The sequence below is a fragment of the Antennarius striatus genome, chromosome 14 (genome assembly GCF_040054535.1).
Source record: "Antennarius striatus isolate MH-2024 chromosome 14, ASM4005453v1, whole genome shotgun sequence".
Classification (NCBI taxonomy): domain Eukaryota; kingdom Metazoa; phylum Chordata; class Actinopteri; order Lophiiformes; family Antennariidae; genus Antennarius; species Antennarius striatus.
The window spans coordinates 10,730,973-10,756,819 of NC_090789.1; positions in this window are offsets into that span (position 1 = coordinate 10,730,973).

Sequence of the window (25,847 nt, forward strand, 5' to 3'; positions counted from 1 at the left end):
TGTAACCTATATTTGACTGTAAATATACTCCTGTGAATCAGCAATTTCCCCATCAGGGGACTGCTTATTCAAAGGTTTCCCCAAGTGGCTTCTGTTTAACAGGTTTTTCCCTGTCAAAATAATTTTTCTCTCACCACTTTCATCAAATACTTCATGTTCATGAGGGAATCTATGGGTTTCTATTAGACAACGATTGCGATCAACACCTCCTCTCTATCTTCAAGTAGATGTAATGGCTTAATGGCATATTAAACCTTGCTCAGTGTTAGCATGTATGATGAAGTATTCACATAATGAGCTTTGGAAAAGTTTCATGAAGAGTTTATGAAGTTTTTCTCCATGAATTATGAACAGTTCATTGACTATAAATGGAAACACAGGTCACTTTTGAAGCAAATCTCCAACGTCATTTGATGTGGAAATTTATTTAATTTCCACACATTTGTTTGAGATTGCTACAGTTATGCTGATAAAGATGAAAATATTTCACCGTGAGTATTTTCTTCCAATCAAGAACTCTGCCCTGGATTTATCCTGCTTTCCTCAATCATATGACCGAATTACAGTCCAATGTACAGAAACATCCATTTATTACTCTATGAAACTTGATATCATGTGCCAACATTATCTACAATACACACAGTTTCCTGCTGCGACACATTATTGTCATTGAAAACACACATTGTAATAATTCTCCATTGGAAACTGTCCGAGACTAACACAGTATTTACTACTGGTTGAGTAACACTTGCACTAATGGCCAGCTTTGGGGGAAACACAATTGTGTTTTCTTTAAAAACAGTTTATGTCTGCTCACACACACACACACACGCACGCACGCACGCACACACGCACACACACACACACACAAAGCATATATATACATACTTATATATTTATAGAGTGTGCACACTATATATATACATGTACATACATACTGTACATATACTGTGTACATATACTGTGTTTATACACTGTGTGTGTATATATATATATATGTATATATATATATATATATATGTATATATATATATACATATATATATATATATATATATATATATAGAGAGAGAGAGAGAGAGAGAGAGAGAGAGAGCGAGAGAGAGACAGAGAAATAGAGAGATAAATAGATAGATATACTGTGTGTGTGTGTGTGTGTGTGTGTGTGTGTGTGTGTGTGTGTGTGTGTGTGTGTGTGTGTGTGTGTGTGTGTGTGTGTGTGTGTGTGTGTATGTGTGTGTGTGTTTCATAACAAATAGGAATGGACTGAACAAAACAGTACAGTCATATTTTAATTAAGAAAGTTTTTTCATTGTGCATGATTACATTGTGAATTATTTTCAAAATTCTCAAAGCACTTTGTTGTTCTGTCATCAAATAAATTAATCTGACTTCAGATGACAGTGTTTATGTGGTTTAAAGTTTATTACGGTCTACAGAGAGATAAACAACCATCAGAGCTGAGATATATCCTTATTTGTGCTCTGAACATCAACTTTGCCTCCACTGCACATCTATAAATCCTTTAGAAGATGGTTAACACTTTTTTTTATTCTTATTCATAGCTATTCTTCTGAAATATCTCGTGATTAAAATCTGCCTTTTTACATTGTATCAGGAATTAGACTTCAATGAAGGGGAATATGGCACATTGTGTCTTAAACTAAAATTATGTCTTTGGGGGAAGGGATTAATATACTTGGTCAATAAAACAGAAGATACGCATGCTGATGTATTTTGGGATAGCTGCCAAAATTTATATTGATGAAGTAACTATGACGTCTGTTACCTTTGCATGAGGCCAAAATTGCCCAGTTTTTTGAAATGTATGGATTAGTATACATAGACTTGAGAACATAAAGGGTCTGCGTGAGTGAGTAGATGTAATATTTCGGAGTTATTGTATTATGAAAATCCCTTCAAATTATATTGATATAATTAAATTGTTCAACATGCTCTCAGCTTTTATTTATCACAGCTTGATCATCATTTAGCACCTCAGATAGCACAGAGGTGACTTCAAAAAGCTCACATGCATTGAAATCCAAATCAGAAAAGACAGTGAAAGAAATGTTGAATAAGTAAAAGTAAACCATTAGGCTGGCAGATCCTCTAATATTAGACGCCCAACTTTGCATTTTAAAAAGAAAGCACAACCATCATATTCAGCCTCTTAATCAGTCTGTGATGTTCAAAGGAATGCAGGAGTTGCTTTGTGATGTAATTTAGTATTCTGTAGTTTTTGTACTTTTTCCAGAAAACTGTCATGTTTACTGTTGGAATAATTAGTGCAAGAAACGATTAGATGCCAGTACTGCACCTCGTTTTGACTTCTGTTCGATGGACCTAAAGAATTATCAATGAAAACAAATAAAATGCAATTAAGAAACAAGGAATTTGATTTTTTTTTAACAAGTCACAAGATGCTGCACAAAACACATGCTGTTGGGTAGCAAGTAAACACTGAGATATGCAGACAGTGTCCTCCTTGACCTCATCGAGGGGCATGAAGAGAGTGTGAATATTGCCTGGATTGTCTTTCTTGGATTTCAATAAAAGCAGACACGGAGTATAAAGTCAATTTATGTTGTTTTTTTTTTTGTTTTGTTTTGTTACATTTTACAGTAAATCCTTGGATATTTTATTTGCTCAGGGAAATATTGAAATGCTCTTTTTATGTAAATCCCCTGGAATATTTTTTGATTAAGAACCTTTACCGGATCACTATCAACACAGTTGAGGTAATATAGTGTCTGAACCTCAATTTTATATGGACAATCAACTGCATGATGTCTGACAGATATGATATAAGGATTTGAACTGAAGGCATTTGAATTTCACATCCATGACTTGACAAGTCCTGTAAGCAAATCAGCCAATCCGGCGTGATGTGCCAAACTTTAAATCATGGATAAAACTAGGCAATGCTAATCAAATACATATAAATTCAAATTTGAACCTGATTTATCTATTTGAAAAAAAGTCATTTCAGTGTACTCCTGCTGATATGAAAAAAAATTGTGCCTTGCCATTATCAATCAAATTAACTTTATTTGTAGAGCATATTTCATACAAAATGTAATACAAAGTGCTTTACGGACTTAAAACAATAAACAATTATAAAATAAAAACAATAAAGATAAAACTCTCTCTCCCACCCTCTATACCAGAAACACACAATTACACATATTGCATAGACATTATTTTCAAAATACACATGTTACAAGAAGGCACGACTTAAATAGCTTTTAGTAAAGCCTGATAAACAGTGACCTCGGCTCTCTATTGCTGGCCAGAATCAATTTCTAGCAGCCAAGGTTTATAGAGAAAACGATGTAGAGCAAATGTCAATCTGTTGGAGAAAAACATAGAATATGACATCATCATCTGCCATGTAAATTGATAACGCATTGTGGAGGAGTCATTGTGACGACTTACAAACCTATTGTAGGGGGGTCTCGTAAGCTTCCCTTCTTGACGCCTTCCCTACATGTTGACTTTTTTCGACATAGAGGTCTGCCCTGAAAAAAAATGCACAATCAGTACACCATAGAATTACTAACTTAACTCAGATAATAAATTATTACATTATTAATGATTATTTTCAACAATTTTCAAATCCTGATAAACAATTGGCTCCAGTAGACCCAACTTAACTCAGTGGCATCAGGCTCAGTGAACTACTGAATTCAGTGAAAACCACAGGTGAACTCACATAGGATCTGAATGTATAGTGTATCAAGACTAGAAAGAAAGTGATGCTATTGAATCTGGCATCACCTGATTTACTTTAAATTTAAGTCTATGCATCTTATTCCACTCAACATCAGCAGACCCCATACACAAGAGCAAAAAAAAAAAAAAAATCGGCTGCAAGAGTTTGTCCTGTTAAACATTACATTTCTCCTTAGAGACGGAAAAAGCCTTTTGCTTCATCATTCCTGTTTTTTTTTCCTGTGGCTTAATATGCTCAATAATGATGGTGCATCTAAAATGTGCTCCTTCAAGCATGACTGGGAGTAATGGTCCTTTCAGTCACTACTGTTTATCTTTCTGGACAGGTGATGGCCCTCCGATGTGTCATTACACTAAGTAGGCATAGCCCAGCCACCCGTGCATGTGTATGTGAAAGAGTGTGGGTGAGAAGAGAGAGCATTTGTTTTTGTGTGTGTGCGTGTGTGTGTGCATATGCAAAAAACTTGACAAAATGGCATGGAGACAAAACCTGTGACAATCGAGTAACAATTGAGAGTTGAGGGGCAAAGAAGCTGAAGTTCATTTCAGGGATTTTACCTCAAACCAGAGATGGCAAACAACGTCCCAAGGGAAATGACAGAAACAACTTCTATTTAGCAGGCAGAAAAGTTTCTCTACGTGGCTTATCCAATAACACAGAGCAGCTAATCCAAAATCCATAAAATACATCTACTCTTAGGCAAAATACTCAGTAAACCACTTACCAAAACAGCAAGGAACACAGCGAACATGAGAATAAGCGCTTGAAAGTGTGATAAACAGATCAACTACAGGATGGCAAGAAACAGGAGGCAACACCCTCAATACACAGGTAAAAAATAAGATACAGAACAATCTAGGGATGAAGGTGAACTGAATGGATAATAAGGGAAACCATCAAAATAAAACAGGAAAATAAGAACCACAACCATTTCACTGTTTTTTTTAACTGTGTACATGATACTAGATTGCACGCACACACACATAAACTCTCTCTCTAGCTCTCTTTCTATGTTTTCTCTCACACACACAATGGCAATGGAGTCAGCACTTAAGACTGATGGTTGCATGCAGAGTTGTTATACATTCTGTGTGTGTGTGTGTGTGTGTGTGTGTGTGTGTGTGTGTGTGTGTGTGTGTGTGTGTGTGTGTGTGTGTGTGTGTGTGTGTGTGTGTGTGTGTGTGTGTGTGTGTGTGTGTGTGTGTGTTTATCACTGGCCTGTCACCAGTCTCAGGTTGTTGAAGGCACCCGATCTGTAACAGGTGGATACACTTCAACACACACTCATACACAGACACACAGACACACACAGACACACACACACACACAGACACACACACACACACACACACACACACACACACACACACACACATACACACACACTACAGTGTGACATTTGGCTACAACTACATACAGTAAGAACACTCCAATAGAGGCACAAACATACACAGACAGAAACTCATTATGCAATCATAAACCCATACAAACCCACCCACACACATGAGCTGAGCCATCACCTTTTAGTCTGCTGTCTCCCTCTTCCTGGGCAGATGAGAAAGTAAAAAGGGGTGGGCGGTTGAGAGAGACAGGGAGGCAGACAGGAAAGTGACAAGCCCAACCATGTGAATACTCAACCACACTCCACCATCTCAGCACTCCTTTCTCTTCACCGATTCAGTCATCTTTACATTTTCTGACAACAACTTTGGTAAACGCAAGCTGTCTTTAAAGTGAGACTGTGTGAAATCTTTTTTTGCTCTATCTGAGGTGCAAAGAGATAATTACCACATTGCACCTCCCTGTGACCATCTGTCAATCACAAAGTTTCCATTTCTTTTGATGAAGTTTCTGTAGTTAGTACTCTTCTTCATTGTTTTCTTGGTCATGATGACTGTCATTGCTCAAGTTATAGCCATTTTCATGATTGAGTCTGCCACATAAAAGTGACTTTTTTTCTTTAAAGTTCTTGCAGAAAAGCTTAAGACTCAATTTTGGGGAATTTCTTTACCTTACAGGAAATGTAATAATAATAATCACAAATAATCACAAATTTCCCCACTGTGGGACAATACAGGATTATAATTTTTATTATTATTATGTAAAGAAACTATAAAGCACTTAGAGACCACATACATCCACTAAAATCATTGTCACTAAAACTGAATATTCAAGAAGTAATTTCTAGGCTTTTGTAAAATCAATTCCTCTAACACATGTTTATCAGAGGGGTATCTGTAATTTCCATCAGTAATCAGGAAAAAAGAAACAGGCATGCTCACGAGATTAAACAATGTGTATTTTTCATTTTGTATCAACGTGAGGAGACCAAAAAGTAAAATCTGCAGAGATGCCCCAGTCATGTCGATTCAGATTTTCAGCCACTCTGTTATTGGCCTTCATTTTGAAAACAGAAAAAAATATGCAATCATGTTTTTCAAAGAAAGCAACTCCCATCAAAGACAGGTAAGACATAAAACAATGAAAAACTGAAGAAATATGGGAAATATTTTAATGGAAACATGGGAATATAAAAACTTTTTCAAGATATAAACCATGTATTCCTCCGTATTACATGTGAATTACAGGGTATTGGTCTAATTTAATCCATTATTTATTTCATGACAATAATAAGTTCAATATTAATTGCTTATCAAACATCAGTTTCAATTCCACTTTCTATCTACACTTTTAAAATATTTTCAGTATTTGTAATTTTAACAATGAAATACTCTAACTAGCAGCATGATGGCGCAGTGGGTAGAGCTGTCGCCGCACAGCAAGGCGGTTCCGGGTTCGAGTCCTGCTCTGTCCGGATTTCGCATGTTCTCCCCCTGTCTGCGTGGGTTCTCTCTGGGTTCTCTGGCTTTCTCCCACCTCCAAAAACATGCGCTTCAGGTTAATTGGCCGTTCCAAATTGCCCGTGGGGGTGAGTGTGTGTGTGCATGCTTGTCTGTATCTCTGTGTGGCTCTGCGGTGCACTGGCGTCGCGCCCAGAGTTTCCCCTGCCTCACGCCGTCAGTCAGCTGGGTAAGGCTCTAGCTCCCCGTGACCCGCCACAGCAAGTGAAGCTGTAGATGATGAATGAATGAATGCTCTAACCATGAGAATAATCCAATAATACTATATAAAGCACTCACAGGTGACAACAGTATGTATATACAGTGCGCCCTGGTTCTTTGCGGTTATTGTGTTCCAGGAACCACACGCGAATCACGAATTCCGCGATGTAGCGACAAACTATTTATCTTATTATTTACGGTAATTTAAAAATGAACCCTCCCCATACTGATATTAAACCACCTTCTATCTGTATTACCTTTTCCCACACTCTGATAGACTGTTTAAAGCGCTTTTGTGTCTCACAAAAGTCCGAGAGTGATGCAATGTACGTACTTCCAGATGTCGTCAGCCAATAGAATGCATGTACGGTATAACGTGACTGCCTACTAAAATTCCGGGATGAGATGGGGTCGCAATCATTGATGCGCAAATTCGGGAGGGATCACTGTATTAGTTAAAATTTGTTGATAAAAATGTAAGTACTGAGATAAGGTTTTGAATGTGGGGGGCACTTGTTACAGCCTTTTGGGAATCTGGGATCCTCATTTTTTACATCAAAAAATGTACGTCATCCAGCTCTGTGGGGGAACACTACAGTATTCCTCTTTCACACCATTAAGCAATCCTGCAGATTCTTTAATTACACCAAGAAAGTGGCTCATAATTGCCTGTCCTATTAATGATTATCTTATTGGTAGTAGCAATTGCACTCTTTTCTTAGACATAGTAATGGCTAATTGATGACAAAATGTCACATAGCACCTTTTAAAAAGAAGATACTGTAATTAAAAGATGTGAGGTTGTAATCTTGGCCCTTTCCACCTTACATGACAGGATAATTTGGCTGAAGTGTAACAAAATTGAGTGCTACTATTTTTTAAGTGCGAGTCCACTTGACTCCTTCCTTCTTTTCTACAAAAAAAAAAAAAATCTTTTCTCCCACACAGCCAGAAAGACCATAAACCAGCTTTATAATTGTCAATCTCTTCTTTTCTTTTTTTTATATTGAAGCAATATCCTCTGCCTCCATCTGTCTGTTTTGAGTCAGTGGAACAACGATGGATTCTTGTGGGATCTCTTTACTGTGTGCAGTCAGTCAGTCATCAGTGGGCAGAGTATGGCCTGAGAGAGGACCTGTTTGTACTGTCAGAGAGTGAGATGGATATAGATTCATAAGAAGCAGGCTACTGTGTACTGCAGACGTGTGTATGTGTGCATCTTCCAGGAGTTGGTGTGTGTCCACTGCAGATAGTAAAGGTTTGCAAGTAGTTACGTTCATCTACAGAAAAGGTGTTGTTTTATTAGTGAGTATTCTGTGTGTTGACATTTATGTATATTTGAGTGTATTATTTCTAGCATGCCCATACAGGTGTTTGTTCCAGTGTGTTCTTATGTGAAACTGTGCACTCTAAGGCATGTTTGCGTGTGTAGCCTGGAAATTATCTGGTCATTCATCACTGCCTGAGCAGCCGAGGCAAAAGACGATCCATCTTCCCCCCTTTCATAGTCAAGGCTGACACTCAAGGTGTTTGTATGACTTAATGTTTTTCTCTGCAAGATTTTACAGGAGCGTGCACAGGGCTCCGTGCATGTAGTTGGGTACATCGCTGATCTGAATAGTTCTCCCTGTGAGTCCATGTGGATTATACATGTAGACAAATGAGTGTAACTGAGAAGCTCTTCTTCATGTTTATCTCGAGCATACAGTCACATCAAACTGTTGGCTGCTAAGTATTGGCGAACACAAAAGCTTGCTGCTCTTATCGACTGCCTCGGGATATGACCTTAGAAAAGTCTGTGCACTAGCCTATTTTCCCTCACTTGTGTGTGAGTGGGTGCTTATAGTTTCAGGCCTTTCTCATTCCTCCACAAAAGGTCAGCCATCCAACAGTATTGAGTAGTGCTAAAGTTGAGCGAAACATAAAATATGCTAAATCATAAACCATAGAACAGTAGGATCCTGTTTGCTGGCCTCCTAGATGAGTGTGAGAACAATGAGGTCTCTCAGGTGATATATGGGAACCAATAGACTAATAACTCGTAGTTCATCTCACAACTCACAGCTGGTTAATAAGACAGTTTTGTTCTCTTCATTTTGCAAATTGTTCTTAACCTGCGTGGAATAACGCCCAGTCCCAATTCGTCATTTTTAAGTTCCCCTCAGTTCATAACTCGCCCCTTAAAACAGGGCTATAAAGGGTCCTATTCAAAGCATTTATTTAGCAAAGTTGACAATACTCAAAACATCATCAGAAAATATGAAATGAACTGTATTGTCCCCCGTAGGGGAAATTATCTTTCCACTCTAGCACACTCAAGTCACGCGTACATGTATATGTGAGCACAGGCCTGTAACACACACACACACACACACACACACACACACACACACACACACACACACACACACACACACACACACACAGGAATAAGCCTTTAGGCATGGATTATGGTGTTAAAGTGATGAGACAGTGCCTTGCTCAAGGGAGCCTCGACAGTGCTTGGGAGCTGAACTAGACCTCCCATTGCCAATTGGTCATACCTCGCTGGTTCAAGACTTGGGCCTTGAACCTGCAACTGTCCGGTCCACAGCCCAAGCCGTGGACTGGGCTACTGCCTGCTGTAAATATATCACAATATCTTGAAAAAGCAGTCCCTGCTTTTGCGACCAGCCAATCAACCTGAAGCGCATGCTTTTGGAGATGGGAGGAAGCCGGAGAACCCGGAGAGAACCCACACAGACAGGGCGTGAGCATGCAAACTCCACACAGAGCGGGACTCGAACCCTGGCCCGCTGTGTTGTGAGGCGACAGCGCTACCCACTGCACCACCGTGCCACCCTAACTAGTGATCAATGTGTGACAAATCATATGTAATTTGAAAAGGGAATTAAAAAATAGGGAAAAATAACACAAACTACAAAGAATCTGTTTAAAATTATGCAAAACTGTATAGCAACATGAGCAACACACAGAAAAAAATTGCTACAGTCTGATTAGATTTTTACATTATTATTTCTTCTATTTAAGCTGCCCCTTTGTTGAAAAGCAGATTTATTCAGAAATTCCGTTTGTAGTTTTAAAAACCAACTAAAAAGACAAAAAAAATAGCAAACATAATAAACAACATAGCACTTTTTCAGCAAAACAAGCAACCAATTCCTATTAACAATACTATATATAAACAAAATGAACTGTGCAGATGAAAAAAGACACAGCAGCATCATTAATTTATTTGGAGGTCTAAAAAGGTCTTATTTTTCCTTGCTAATGGAACATTCCTGCATTTTTAGAACAAACTGAAGAGTTACAGCTTCATCTTTCTTGTAGCACAGTCATGCCCCAGTGAGCTTATAAATGAAATATGCCACCACACAAAGCCACTGTGCCTTTCAACCTTTCCCAAAACTCCCCAGCTCCCTGATGCTCATCTGCCTCCAGCCATACACACAAACACACACATACACCAATAAATGCTTTCAAACGATTGTCCAGTTGAATGATGGAACAAACATGTACACAGCATGTTTTTTAGTAAGAGATGCTCTTCCTTTATCCTTCAGTATCAACAAATAAAGTCAAGTTTCTCTTTGTATTTATGTTTCTACTGTTTTGTCAGCCTTTGTTTTAATTTGAATGAATTTCAGGTGCCTTCATTGCTAAATTCTTTCTCCTCTTTTCTTCCTTTGATCTGGCAGCAAACATTGCTCTTCTCTCACCTTCTACTTCTCACTTTCTCTCAACCCCAAGAGGCATTCAGCATGTCATCTATCATTCTATCCTCTTCACTTCTCTTTCATCCTTTGGATCTACACCTCCCCCCTTTTCATCCTATTTGTAATCGAACAAAGGGGTGAAAGGGTCTTTACATTTTCTGGTGCTCCTAGGACAACATGGAAGCTAATATTGCTGGTGGCTGTGACATCTAAGGTTCAGCAGGTTACTGTGACGGGCAGCCCCTGGGTAGTGACCAATCATGAGTCTAATCAGCTTCATATTTGTATTGTAGAGGTGAAACACAAATGTATTTCATATAATCTGTAAATATTGCAACAACCAGTAACAACCTCAGTAGGACAAATTCATATGAAGGAAAATTTAAACTACAAGGAAACATTTAAAACAAGAAAGAACAACATAAAAGCAGCAACAGTAATTATGTATATTTTACACACAGTATTGTAAACTCCTCAATGCTTCCACATAAATAAGTACCATTGCACTCATAATATGTGGATTCTCACTATCCATACTTTCACTGACTTTCATCAGTAATCCCTCATTAATCATGGTTACTGTGTTCCAGAACCACCTGTGAAAAATGAAATTCCACGATATAGCAATGAACTATTTATTTTATTATTTAATTTAATTTAAATAATTTAATTTGATTTAAATGTAATGATTTAAGTGTTTATTAAGCCTCCGTATACTGATATTAAACCACCTTCTATCTATTACTTTCCCCACACTGTTTATAGACTGTTTAAAGAACTTATGTGTTTCATGGAAGTGCACTGCTTTCCGAGACTCACGGAACACAGTGCACTTGCGGATGCTGTCAGACCAATAGCATGCAGGTACGTCACGTGACTACCCACTAAAAATCTGCAACGTAGTGAAGCCATGCATTTTAAAGTGCGAACAAGCGAGGGATTACTGCACATAAATCCTTGTTATGAGAGGAGGATGGATCAAGAGTGTGAAGAGAAAGAGAGCAGGAAAACCAGGAGAATCGACAGCATGAAGTCAAGTCTCCACCTGATAATATCTTGAAAAGCAGTCCCTGCTCAAGAGCTTTTTGAGTTATTTGCCCTATCACAGCAACACTACCCCTTTCTGGCTTCAAAATAATATTTGGTGCACACATATAACAAAGTACTATCTAAACTCAAAGCATCTGCAGTTTCATGACAACCATCCTAACTCTAGACCGATATGTGACCTTTCTGATTAAGATTAAATCTTGAAGGGAAATTATTTGTCCATTCTAGTGTTAGTCTAATCCCATGCATAGTATTTATGTGTACACACACACACACACACACACACACACACACACACACACACACACACACACACACACACACGCACACACACACACACACACACACACAGGTAGAGCAGTGTTCTTCCAAAGAGCAATTTATAAAGGGGGTGGTGCCATGCTCAAGGGCACCTCGGTAGTGCTGGGGAGATGAACTGTCACCTCTCCACTGCCAGTTCACACTCAAAAATTTTTTGCCGACATGGGTCTTGAACCGGCCACCTTCTGGTCCTCAGCCCTTTTTTCTCTTCCAACTCCCTACAGTTATAACAACTGGCTTTTTGATAAGATTATGATTTTAGTAACGACTTGAGGAAATACTCAGTTTTCCATCTCTGTGTGAAATGTTTCTTTTGTTTGGGTAAGTAGCTACATTTTGTGACATCTTTTCATTAGTTTTCTCTATTATGTAGTAGACAGAGAAATTCCCCAAAACCCAGAGGAGCATCAGAATATTAGTTTTCAGCCTGCCTCGAAAAGAATTCAATCAGTTTCAATCTATTGCAATTAGGAAAAGGATTCTGAATTAATGGACAATTGCATTTCATGCATGAGAATCACTGTAACAGTCATAGGGTAGCTGATATTATCATATTAATAGAGTAAAGTAAACCCATTTCCTTAAAATGGAACTGGTGTCATCATTTTTAAAATAACCACAGACAGCAACTAAAGTAGTAGCTTGATTCATTTACCAATATTAATCAGAGGAAAATCCCTTTTTGGGAAGGTGTGGTTTTTGAGATGATCATCAGAGACACAAAAGCTATTTTTGGCGAGTGACAATCATCAGCATATTCTCATTCCACTCTGATTCCAGTGCGTGACACAGACTTAGAATAGCACTTTTGTTTTATTATTTGTGCAAAATTTACAAAAAAAATCAATGACATTTGGTGTCCGATTGGATGCAAGCTCTGGTGACCCTCAGTCTTTGCGTGATGGTTCTGCTTTGTAACTAAGATGCATTGTGTAGTTGCTGTGATCATCTAATACTGACAGGGCTGTATTTGATTTGGAGGTGAATGAAAGGCCAGCTTATCGCAATCTCTTCTGCTTCACAATCAGACTAAAGAGCAGAATTTCATGCCCAGGAATTGAGACCAGACATCATATTTCATTGTGACTTATTGATGAATGGTTTGGCCCAACCTGTCATGTGTGGACAATCACCTTTTTCGGCTCCATCAGAGATTGCATAGAGGACACAGTGAGAATGAAAAGGCTGCTTTTCACAAAGCATTTACAGAGCGATTGCTGTGACACCTTTCATTTCGTCACTGCTTTCACAATGTATACCTGTATTTCACTCTGCAGGAAGCCTGGCTCTGTGGCCTTACACTTATTCTGTTTGCATGAACCTTAAACAAAGGATGAGTCTCCATGGTGGCAGGGCTAAACTAGCAAACACAGTGTCACTCAAAGTGATTGCTTTTCTATATAACACTTATATGAACACATAATGATGAATAATAATAGACCACTAAAAAATGATTGTCCTCATGTAATAATTCAAAGATGGGGTCAATTTGTCATCAGAGAGGGACGTAAATTCCATAAAGCTGTGAAATATCTGAAGTAATAGCTTGTAGAAAAATAGAAGCAAACACACACAAGCTGTATGTTAACTTATGAAGTATGAACATCTTCCAGGGAACGAGGCAGGGAATTAGGTGACATAAGTCATATACTTTTAAAGTAATGGTGACATTACCACAGTGTGCTGTATCCGTGATATAATGATACAATTGATCTCCTTGCGGTGACACAGAATTTAGAATGTATCAAGATTAAGAGTACCATTGAAATAGAGGTACACCTCACCCTTCGTTCAGGAGACACGACCTATGTTGAAAAATGACGTACAGTTCGCCATCGCGCATCAACGATTGCGACTCCGCCTCATTGCGGATTTTTGGTCGGCAGTCAAGTGATATCATTCGCGCATTCTATTGGCTGACGGGATCCGGAAGTGGGCTCATTCCGTGAGTCTTGGACTTTCGTGAGACACAAAAGTGCTTCAAACACTCGATATGAGTGTGGGAAAAGGTAATACAGATAGAAGGTGGTTTAATATCAGTAAGGGGAGGACCTTGAACATTTAAATTACCATAAATAATAAGATAAATAGATCGCAATCTAGATTGCGGATTCCTAAATCGAGTGTGGTTTCTGGAACGCATTTACCGCAAAGATCGAGGGCACACTGGCAAATTAACTTGTCTAAACTGAAAATAACCATTCCCAGTGCATTTTCAATGATATATGGTTAATACAAATCTATTTCAAACTAACAAACAAATACATTTTATTTTTTAATGAGAACAGAAAAAAATCTAAATTTACAAATACATTTTGTCGATGTTAACCATACATCACGGATGCTTTATTTATGAATGAATTTTAAATTAAAACACTCTTTTAAGATTATAAAAACAAATGTATGATTATTATGTATAAGTTGAATAAAATGATGTGTATTTTTCTGTGTTTTTTTTTTTTTTGAAAACCAACGTAAAATTGAGAATGACATAACTGGAAACAACATAAACCAAGGTGTACCTGCATTTTGTTTTGAAATACTGCCATGAATGAATGACTCAATCAATCAAAAGAGACATAAATGAAAGTTGAAAGATGCACTACACTCTTTCATTCACTTATTACATAACAATGTAAAATCAAAACTGACCAGTTCATTCTCTAATAATAGTTAATATCAATGATCCTATAAGCTGACTCACGAGTCAAACCAGGAAGGAGGCGTAACTTGTTCGATATTTAATGATTAATCATGCCTCTAATAAATATTAGAGGCACACGCACATAGGCAACAATCTTATCTTATCAGGGCTCGAAATTGCGACCGATGTGGTTGCATATGCGCCCAAATTTTTATCAGTGCGACTATTAAATATATTTGGGAGCACCGGTGCGACTAGGGAAAAAAAATCTGGTGCGTCTTTTTTTCCCCTCTTCTCTCCCGCTCCTTCTCTCTCTCCACAGAGCAGGCGTCACCAAATGGAGGACCACGGTCCGGATCCGGACCGCGTGACGGTTCTGTCTGGACCCGTGACCACTCCATGATAAATTCACGAGATTATATTTTCCTGGTGCATTTTAATTTGCAGTTCACAGCTACAGACGGCGGGCACTGCTCCTCCAGTTAATCCGGTAATAGCTCCACTCAGTTCAGCCAATCAGATCGTTTGTCTACCCTGCGCTGTCAGTGTACCAGGAAGTGGGACAGCTCCTACCACTGTGAGTTTACCGCTACAGCGGAGCACAGAGGATGGGAGACAGCAAAGCTCCAAACGAAGGGAGGTTAACGGGGAAAACCGCTGGTTAACAATGAGTGGACGAAATTTATGTTTATTCCTCCGTCAGGCAGTTCAAAACCATTTTACCTCATATGGTCTGAACACGTAGCATGAATTAAAAGTGGTAACATGAAGCGCCACTATGAAACGAAGCACAGATCTTTTGCGCAGAATTATCCCCTGAAGTCTGAGCTGAGGGCAAAATTACCGCGAAAAATGCAAACGAATATTCACTAAAGACATGGTGGAGTTTGGGGCAACATAAAACATATTTTAGTAATGTTTTAAAATACAAAACAATCCAAAAATAACCAAAATGGTTCAGTCCAGTCACCGCGCTGGCCTGACAGCACGCCACAATGTGCTATTAAAGCCACACCCAGGTAGTGCCTCGGTTTGGCCCCTGACCCGGAGGCGGACCAACGCAGCATCGTCAGGTGAGCGTCTGTCATACAGTTTTGTGTGGATGTTGGGAAAACTCGTTGGCGCCGAGTGTGCACCCTCGAACGCACTACCGCGACAGTTTGTTTGATGCGGACACGTGAGTGTGGACCTGCCGGAGAATGTGCGCGAAACAGTCTGAGCGGGACCGCGGTCCTGCCAGGAAACAATGAGACGCAGCTGCGGCTGCTCTCCTGGGAGAGGGAGAGGGGCGCGCGGAACGGAGATGGACGGAGCTGCCTTGCTTTTGGGTAGATGCTCCTAACTTCTAAATTTGGGAGCACCCAAGAAAAAAAAGTTGATTTCGAGTCCTGCTTATTCACAGTTACTTATGAATATGGTGAAGTTGAGATGAGTGAGGTGAGAGTTGGAGGTGTGTGTATGGAGTGGTGCTGATCAGCATGCTGCAGACAGGGAAACTAGTCGGATGTGGTGTAGTGTTGATTCTGTACATACTATATTGATCTAAGATGGGAAGAAGAAAAATGTATATACAGGTATGTACAGTGTTTAGTGTCCTAGCTTCATCTGGTCATTTCGTTAGCAGAAGGAGGGGTATATTGCTTATTTCAGCAACTTTATGACAGCTGAAATTCAAGACTATGGAACCAGTTTGGTTCAATACATTTCAAATATTGTGCAGTTGGATGTCTTGCAGCAGTGTGACATTAATTAAAAAAATATAATATAGGACCTATAACAATAGTGGCCAATTAACTTTTAGGTCCAATCCTACAGCACAATTTTATAGGAAACATGTTACTGTAGAGTACACCATCAAGATATCCTGTTTTGATGACAAAGAAACATTTTATTCATTACTTTTTAATATTACTAATTGCACCAATGCTTCTCCGGATTTGAAATGTTAAAAAGTCTTTTTTGAAAAGGCTCCTCATAAACATTTAGACTTGATCTCAACTCCACCTTGTCTCCTTCAGAGTCATAATTCAGTCACATATGAACACATGGATATGATATGTATATGAGGATTCAGTTTGACTCACAACTTAATGGTGATGTAATAACCTGCAGTCCATTGTGAATAAATACAAATATTATAATTAGGACAGCCTTCAGAGGCTTGCCTGCACCTCCTACTTAAAATATGTTGTTCATTTTTACTATTGTCATTGTATGTAGAAGTAATTTTGGTGTAAATTTACAGTGAAAATGAAAAAAAAAAAAGAACCCAATTAGTCAAAGGCTTTACTTTAAGATATTGGATGGTGATCAGGTTAATGAAATGTGACTTTAACAAAAACAATTTTGAGAATTTTGTTGAAAAAATATTGATTTTTAAAAAATTGCACGTATGTATCTCAAACTTAATGTTGTTCTCCAATAATATGGTAAAACGTTAATTTACCAGAGGTAGGTGGAATAATAAGAGTGTGCACTCTAACAAGATTAACTTCCCTGCGAAGTGGCTTCAATCCAAGCTCAGACTTTTTACCACTGCAGCTGAAAAAAAAAGTATGTTGCCATGGAAACTGAAATTTGTAAGTTGTCCAGATAGATGGCAACACAGAAGATGAAGTTCAAGAAAGTTGAGCCACAAGAAGCAAATCTGAGTCTGAAGCAAAATGTCATTCTGAAATGAATAAAGCTTTTATATATAAATTAAAATTTCTACATATTCTAAACATTAAATACGAGAATGCTTGCATTCTAAATCCAGCCAATACAATGTGTAACTCACCAATGCTTACAGTATATTAAACTGATTCATATACGACATCATTTTCAATTTCAGTATGCCTTCAATAGAGAAGACTAGATGCTCCTGAGAACAGGATCTTGGTGTCCAGCTCTTGTCAACAGTTCATTGTAGCCATTGTAGCTGACATTCTTGCACTCCTCATAGTCTTGCATATATGATGTTGCCTGTTTATGACCTTGTCTTTTTCCTGCCGATTTTGATACTTCTGCTTGATTTAAAAGCCCTTCTGTGCACCAACCTGTATTTTGGATTAAACCTGTCTTTTGGATATCAACTGGTCTTTGTTGTGCATTTCCTCAAATGCACAACAAAGCATCAGGATAATACTTTGCATTATTACTTGCACATTGACAAATTCACAGTTTCAAAAGATATATTCAGTGGTCATATTTACAAATGACGCTTTTATACTAGACAAGTACATGCTGTACTTGGACTATTTAAGTACACTTTAACAGCAAAACGGCATTTTACCTTTAAATTTGTATGACTGATTCAATTTTCAATTTTTTTTCATCGAGATGAATTATTATATACTGACAAAATTAACTATTGGGGCAAGAAAACCTTTTTCGTCCCCATTTATAAAACTATTCTGGTTAACTCTGAATGGAGGAGGGCAAATTATCACAAGGATCTGATAAATTTAGGTAAATCCAGGTAAAGCAGGGGATCCTTGATTTTTTATCGATTGATTCAGCAATTGATGGTACTTATGCTACTGTTTTGTCTAGGTGAAAGTAATCTCTCTTTTGGTAATTTATTTTTGTTTCTCCATGTGTAGCCATAGTCTTTTGCTAACATGGTCAAAGTAATTTCTTGCATAACTTCTTGGCACATGTCTCACAACACCACAATCTGTATAGGCCTAATACTGTAAATGGAAACTATAGCTGAAGTTTCTCCAATTTCTGTTCAAGCTGTGTTACACCCAAATTTTCCTTTGGAATCAATAAAATCTTGTGTGGAAAAGTGATAGGAGTCTGGCAAATGATGGAAGTACGTGGAGTGACTCAAGATCTCTGCACTTTCCTAAATATCTGAATAACGGATCTGAGTTTTGCTAAAGACTGTTGAGACATGTATGTAAAAGTAAAGTGCTTTACCACACACCTGTATATGTGTGAACAATACCATAAATAGCTGAGGTCTGCTTACTACCAAAATGTTGATGGCAGTACACCAAACCCAACATCCAGCAGCCTCATTTTCAGCCTCAATTGTCTGCTCCTGAAGTAAGTGAAACATTTAGCAAGATACTTGTGATCCACTAATGAACCGTCTGTCTCCTCAGTTGAACATCAGACACTTTTTTAACGATACTTTAATGGAGAAAAATGAAAGTCTCCATATGTTAACAGATTTTTTCTATAGGTGTCAGAGAGAATAAAAGAAAATAGGGAGTGTAGAGGTGAGATATTACCTCTGTCAGCTAGAGCAAGTGAGTACAATGAAAAGAAGAAAGATTGAGGACTACATGTACAATAACTGAAATCTAAATTGTACCTATAAAAGTCCTCCTAATAATTACAATAATCTGGGTTGCCATACAAATGCACCAAATACATTACATGAGACAGACAGACAGACAGACAGACAGACAGACAGACAGACAGACAGACAGACAGACAGACAGACAGACAGACAGACAGACAGACAGACAGACAGATAGACGGATAGATGGATAGATGTTATTGCGGAAGATGATTTCTGAAACGAACAATTCTCCACCTCTAAAATGGCAGGTGAAAATACAGAGAGCGTGTTTGAAAACAACATTGGACTTTTGGAACTGATTTAAGGTTTTGCTGACCTCTTTTAAAGCATCGCTTTGTTTAACTCCCAGCTACATTGGTGACCTGCTCCCCTGTGAGCCAGGGCCCAGTGTTAGACCCTTAGCCAAACCTCCGTAAGATGTTCCAAAGTCTTGGCTCAAGACAGAAGGTGACCAGTGATTTTCAATTAAAGCCCTTGAACTTTGGGATATAGACCTGGGTTTTGCACAATCACTAAAACATCTTTAAAATCACCTCTATATATGCAGCTCCTCAAAACAACGAACGTACTAATTGTAAATTGTTTTTCAGTTTATTTTTATTGTGTACGAGTTCCATGTTTTTAGGGTTTTATCTATTTTAATTAAGTACTGTATTAACAATAACAAAGAGTATTTTGCATTCTACTGTTGTTGTTACTATTCTTGTTACTGTCATTACATCACCACTATTATTATTATTATTATTATTATTATTATTATTATTATTGTTATTATTATTATTATTATTATTATTATTATTATTATTATTATTATTATTGTTAATAATAATAATAATAACAATAATAATAATAATAATAAATACAATGATAATAAATATAACAATAATATTAATAATAATAATGACCATAATAATAATAGTAATATTAGGAGTGCAGAATTATTAGGAAAGTTGTGTTTTTGAGGATTAATTTTATTATTGAACAACAACCATGTTCTTAATGAACTCAAAAGACTCGTGAATATCAAAGCTGAATACTTTTGGAAGTTGGAGAAGGGATTTTTTAGTTTTAGCTATTTTAGGAGGATATCTGTGTGTGCAGGTGACTATTACTGTGCATAATTATTAGGCAACTTGCTTTCCTTTGGCAAAATGGATCAGAAGAGGGACTTGACAGGCTCTGAAAAATCAAAAATAGTGAGATATATTGCAGAGGGATTCAGCACTCTTTAAATTGCCAAGCTTCTGAAGCGTGACCATCGAACAATAAAGCGTTTCACTCAAAATAGTCAACAGGGTCGCAAGAAGCGTGTGGAAAACCCAAGGCACAAAATAACTGCCCATGAACTGAGAAAAGTCAAGCGTGCAGCTGCCAAGATGCCACCAGTTTTGCCATATTTCAGAGCTCCAACATCACTGCAGTGCCCAAAAGCACAAGGTGTGATATACTCAGAGACATGGCCAAGGTAAGAATGATGTCAGGTCGGGTTTGGGTCGGTTTGGGCTGGATATTTAGGCCCGATCTTACCTCTACAGTGCACCGCGGAGCCACACAGAAAGACAAACAACCATGCACATACACACTCACTCCTACGGGCAATTTGGGACCGGCCAATGAACCTGAAGCGCATGTTTTTGGAGGTGGGAGGAAGCCGGAGAACCCAGAGAGAACCCACGCAGACACGGGAAGAGCATGCGAACTCCACACAGAGTGGGTCTCTACCCAGACCACACCGTGTTGTGAGGTGACAGCGCTACCCACTGCGCCACCGTGCCGCATAATATTATTATTATTGTTGTTGTTGTTGTTATTAAAATATGATAATAATGGTAATAATAATAACAATAATAATAATACATAAATATAATAATATAAAAAGACACCCTCAAATGAAAACTTGACTCAAGTATGCTGAAATTAATTAGCTGAAATAATACTGAAAAAAAAAACAGTTGTGTATCTGCCATTGAAAAAAAAAAGAATTTAATTAAGAATGTGATTTTAAAACAATCAGTGCAAAGTGGCTTTCAACATTTTAAAAACTGTACTGTAAACATAACCAATGCTGCATGTTCACAGATATTTTCTTTAGCTTCTCCAACACACTAGTGAGCAGCTTCTGCACAGGGGAAGTCAAACATTGTAGTGTTGACATATTTACTTTAGTGAACACTGTACGGCCTTCTAAAACACATCATTCATAAAGTAAGTCTTCCTCCAGACAGGCAGAGACCTGAAATAAAGAGTGGCTTCAGAGGAGATGGATGATTCGTTCATACATCATATCGTAAGCAATGGGACAAACACGTGTATTGTGTAGTATGAAAAGAGATGATAGTAGAAAGAGAGCATCAGTGAAAATACAGAGTATTAAAGTGAAGGAAGTAGCTGTGATGATGTGCATCTGCCATGTTCGGTTTTGCCTTATTCATATGTTCCTGACCTTGTCTTTTGTTTATTTGTTTTCAGTTCTTGTACTTTTCTGTTCTTTTATTACTGCCACATTCAAGATTCACTGCACCTGGTTTGTTTCCCCTGAATGTTTTGTTTGATGTTCAGCCAATCCGTGTTTAGTTCTTCCCCATTGTTCATTCATAGTTAATTACTTGATCATTAGCTCTACCTGAACCTAATTTAGCACCCTGGTCTGTCTATTTAAGGCCCTTCACTTCAGTTCAGTCCCTTCACAGTGTAGTTCAGTATTCTCCTGAGCAGAGAGCCGTGCCAATCGCTATCATTACTCCTTGACCATTCTGTAGCTGTACAACCACAAATTTGTCTTGCTTAGTCTGTCTCTCTCATGATTTTCACCCTTGCCTAGTGATGTCTGAATGGCGCCCCATGGGGCTTCGAACCGTTTGCGACAATTGTGCCGTGCCCATGTTTCATTACTCGTCGCCCCATTCATTGAGAATGTGGGCGCCCTCTTTGGCAGGGGGTCTGTACCGCAACCATACAACGGTCGACGAGCCCAGAAAACAGCGCTTTGACGTTTCCTGTATTGCATATATTTTCTGAATAAAACTGAATATAATCTAATTCAATGTGTTAATCCTTGCTTGCTATATTGTAGCCATATATTATAGGACATTGTTTTATGATCATTGGTCCTTGCAGGGTTCAGTAAAGCAATAAGATATAGATAACATGTTCACGTATGTATACTTAATATAATATATACATATGTGTTCATGTTCGTGAGTTACATAGGATGATTAGTGTGACTTAGAAAAAAACAAGGTCTATGTTGTGAGATAAAAGTTGGAATTCATAGACGTGGTCACAGCAGCACCACCAGCTTCATTCTCACGTCTGGATCGGTAAAGCCTCATCATTGATGACGGGAACAAAACAAACAATTTACCTGCAATTAAAATGACATGTGTGTGGTTTATTATTTTCTACTGTGTGAGAGCCTGAAAATAAGTTCCTTAGAAATTAAAGTCTACTTTGTTTGGCAGCACCAGTTCAAAATGTTCTCAGACTTGGGATCTCTTTCTGGTTGGATCCATTGTCCACTTGTGTGCCAAACATCGTCAGTCACGTGGTTTTTCCATGTTTGAAGCAGGCTCCGGAGCAGTGGTTCACATGGGAACGCCCACCAAGTCTGGGGTGTGTATTGTAGCGCCGGAACAAAGCGGACATCACTACCCTTGCCTTGTTTGACCACAATTTTCGTCTTTGATGCCCTGTGTTTGACCTTTGGCCTGTCTGTTGGATTACAGTTTCACCTGCCTCCTGTGTACCGTCCTGATTTTGATCATTTGGTTTTGACCCCTGACTGGATTTTTACTACAAATTTTGGATATCCCTCTAGTGCTGCAATCCCTGTGCTCTTCTGCTCTCCTGTGCTTTTCATACAGCTACTGATTACAGTAGCTGTATGAAAATAATCATTGAATGCTTGAGAGCAAGTCAGCAAGGACTTGTTAAATAAGTAAAAGACACTTTTGCAAACAAACAGCCTGTAAATGGAGTTTAAAGTAATCTTTCAGTACAAACAAAAGTCACCCTGCTTAAGTGGATTTGTTGTGACTCCTCACCAGGTTTTTTTTCTTCCTGCACTACATTTATTTTACTTATTCAATTTTAAGAATAATTTGAAAGTTGTTATAAAGTTAGCAATATTAAACTGTACTCAATCAGATATCCATTCAGGGTAGAAATTAAGAATATTTTTGTAATAGTTGTGTAAATTAATCTCAAATGCACTATAAATCCTGTAAAGATTTCTTTAGCCAGTCACAATCTCTGGAAAACCTCACCATGAACATTAATGCTGCCTTCTCCCTGTCATGATCCCACAGATTCCTACCATGTTTATTACAGTACAGATAAAAAATATGAAAAGCAATATTAGAATTAGTACCAGTGAAAAGTATGGAGAGAGGAAAATTAGCTAAATTGTCTTTTAATTACTTTCATTAATAATGTTATTAAATGTATATGTTAATGTTAAATGTAGTTTTTTTTTAATCAAAAATAGTTTCAATTGAAGGTTTTTTCTGCCTCTTGCTGGCTTGTTTATGTTTATGTCAAAAGAAGGAATGATGGATAAAGTTCAACTGGAAATATGGTAGCTAACAAAATGTTCTCTTTATATTATGTTAATCAGTCACACACATGCATGTTAGTGTGTACAGGCCCCCTGTAATACACCCAATTACACACAAAGGGGCCTGTAAGCATGCAATGGGAGGTAGAGTGGCGGGCAGCCCCTTAGTGGAGCGCCCAAATGAGAAGCTTGTGAGGGGGATGGTGTTGAATATAGTACTTTTCAATGTATGTCACCAGTAGATGTTGCTGTAGCGTTTTCCGTTCCTGTTCTGACACTGTGTGTTAGATCGTTGTTGTTGATGCTGTGCGTGTAGCTCCTGCTACAAGTTAATAAAAGCTCTGCCAAATAACAATAGGTTATGGGCCCAGATCGTCGCTAAAAAAAAAGAAGCTGTTGTACACGGTTGTGTGGGATAAACAGTGTTGTGGGAATTCACAATGGAGCATAAGCTGTTTATTGACAGGCTGAACGGACCAGAGAACTGGGCAACATGGGAGTTTCAAGTGGAACACTCGCTAAAGGCTAAAGGACTATGGGGTATGTTAGTGGACACAGAAACACTAGCTCAAGATGCTAATGCAGCAGCACAAGTGGAGTTCGCCAGACGGAGAGAGAGAAAGCATTATCTATGTTGGTGCTGAACGTAGGTACACCCCAGTTGTACCTGATAACAAACTGCCAGACTCCCAAAGAGGCGTGGACCACGCTGAAAGCCCATTTTGAGAGAGACACTTTGGCAAATAAACCGTTTCTGAAGAAAAGATTTTCCGATGTGAAATGAAGGAAGGAGATGCCTTAACTGATCATTTGAATCAGATAAAGGAGTTAACTGATCAACTAGCAGCAACTGGATCTGTAATTGAAGAGGAAGATCAAATTGTAACACTGTTGGGCAGTTTACCACCAATCTATGCTACAATTGTCACTGCACTAGAAACAAAGATTGACAACCTGGCACTGAAGTTTGTTCAGCAAGCATTAATAAATGACGAGCAAAAGCGGGTGAATGCTAATGGTTCAAGTGGTGCTTTGTCAGGTGGTGGTGCATCAGCCATGTCATTACGATTTCAAGGAAATGTGCAGGATAGCTCCAAGTCAGTGGGAGCAGTAGACAAAAGCATGTGGAGATGTTATAAATGTGGGAAAGAAGGCCACATAAAGTGTAACTGTCCAAGCTTGAAAAATAAGACAAAAAAGAAAATTCACAAGGCCAAAAACATGACATGTGAGGATGAGGAAGATTCCTCTGAAAGTGTTTTGACAGTCAGGCTAGCACTGACAGAGAGGCTAGCACTGACAGACCACAACAGGTTGAATGGATAATTGATTCTGGAGCATCAAAACACATAACTTGTGATAAAGACATTCTCCAAGGATACCAGCAATTCTCAAAAACACAGTCTGTGAAACTATGGCGGCAGGGTCGTTGATGGCCTAAGAATTGGAAATGTCAACATGAAAGTGACTTTCAAATTAAGTAATGTAAAAAATGTCACAATATACGATTTACTGTATGTTCCAAAGCTGTCTGGGAATTTATTTTCAGTGGGAGCTGCTACCAAAAAAGGGAATACAGTGCAGTTCAGAAAGTCTCGCTGCTACATACGTGGAAAAGATAGAAAACTAAAAGGAATGGGAACACAAAGAGCTGATGGACTGCATCAGCTAGACATTGAAGGAAGCGAATCTGTCTGTCACAGTGCATCAGTAGCTGCCAGCCTGTGGCATCAACGCCTAGGTCACACCACAAAACTGAAGGAGCTAAAAAATCTGGTAAATGGAGTGGACTTCTCCGCAGAGAAAGAGATTCCCTTCTGAGAAGGATGTGTGGAAGGTAAATTAGCTAAAAAGCCATTCAAGTCGATTGGAGGAATCCGTTCCAAACGCAAGATGCAGCTGATTCATAGTGATGTCTGTGGTCCCATTGATGACTGTCATTGATGACTATTCAAGATGCTGCAAGGTATACTTAATGAAACAGAAGAATGAGGTGCTAAATAAGTACAAGGAATTTGAGAGAACATTCTCAAATGAGTGTGGCTTGAACGTTGCAAGGCTGCGAACTGACAAGGGTGGGGAGTACACCTCAAAGGAGTTTCAAGAATATTTGAAGACTAAAGGCATCCACCATGAAATGACTGTACCTCACTCACCACAGCAAAATGGTGTTGCGGAAAGAAAAAATAGGACATTAGTTGAAGCAGCTAGAAGCATGCTGTCACATGCAAAGTTGTCGAAGATGTTCTGGGCAGAGGCTGTAGCCACCGCAGTGTACATACAGAACAGGCTGCCCACAGCTGTTCTGAAGGAAGAGACACCATATGAGAGATGGTGTGGAAAGAAACCTAACATGAGTCACATGAAGGTGTTTGGCTGTATTGCTTATGCGCACATGTCCCAGATGAAGAGAGAAGGAAACTGGACAAAAAGGCTGTAAAGCTTCGTTTTGTAGGATTTGCAAAC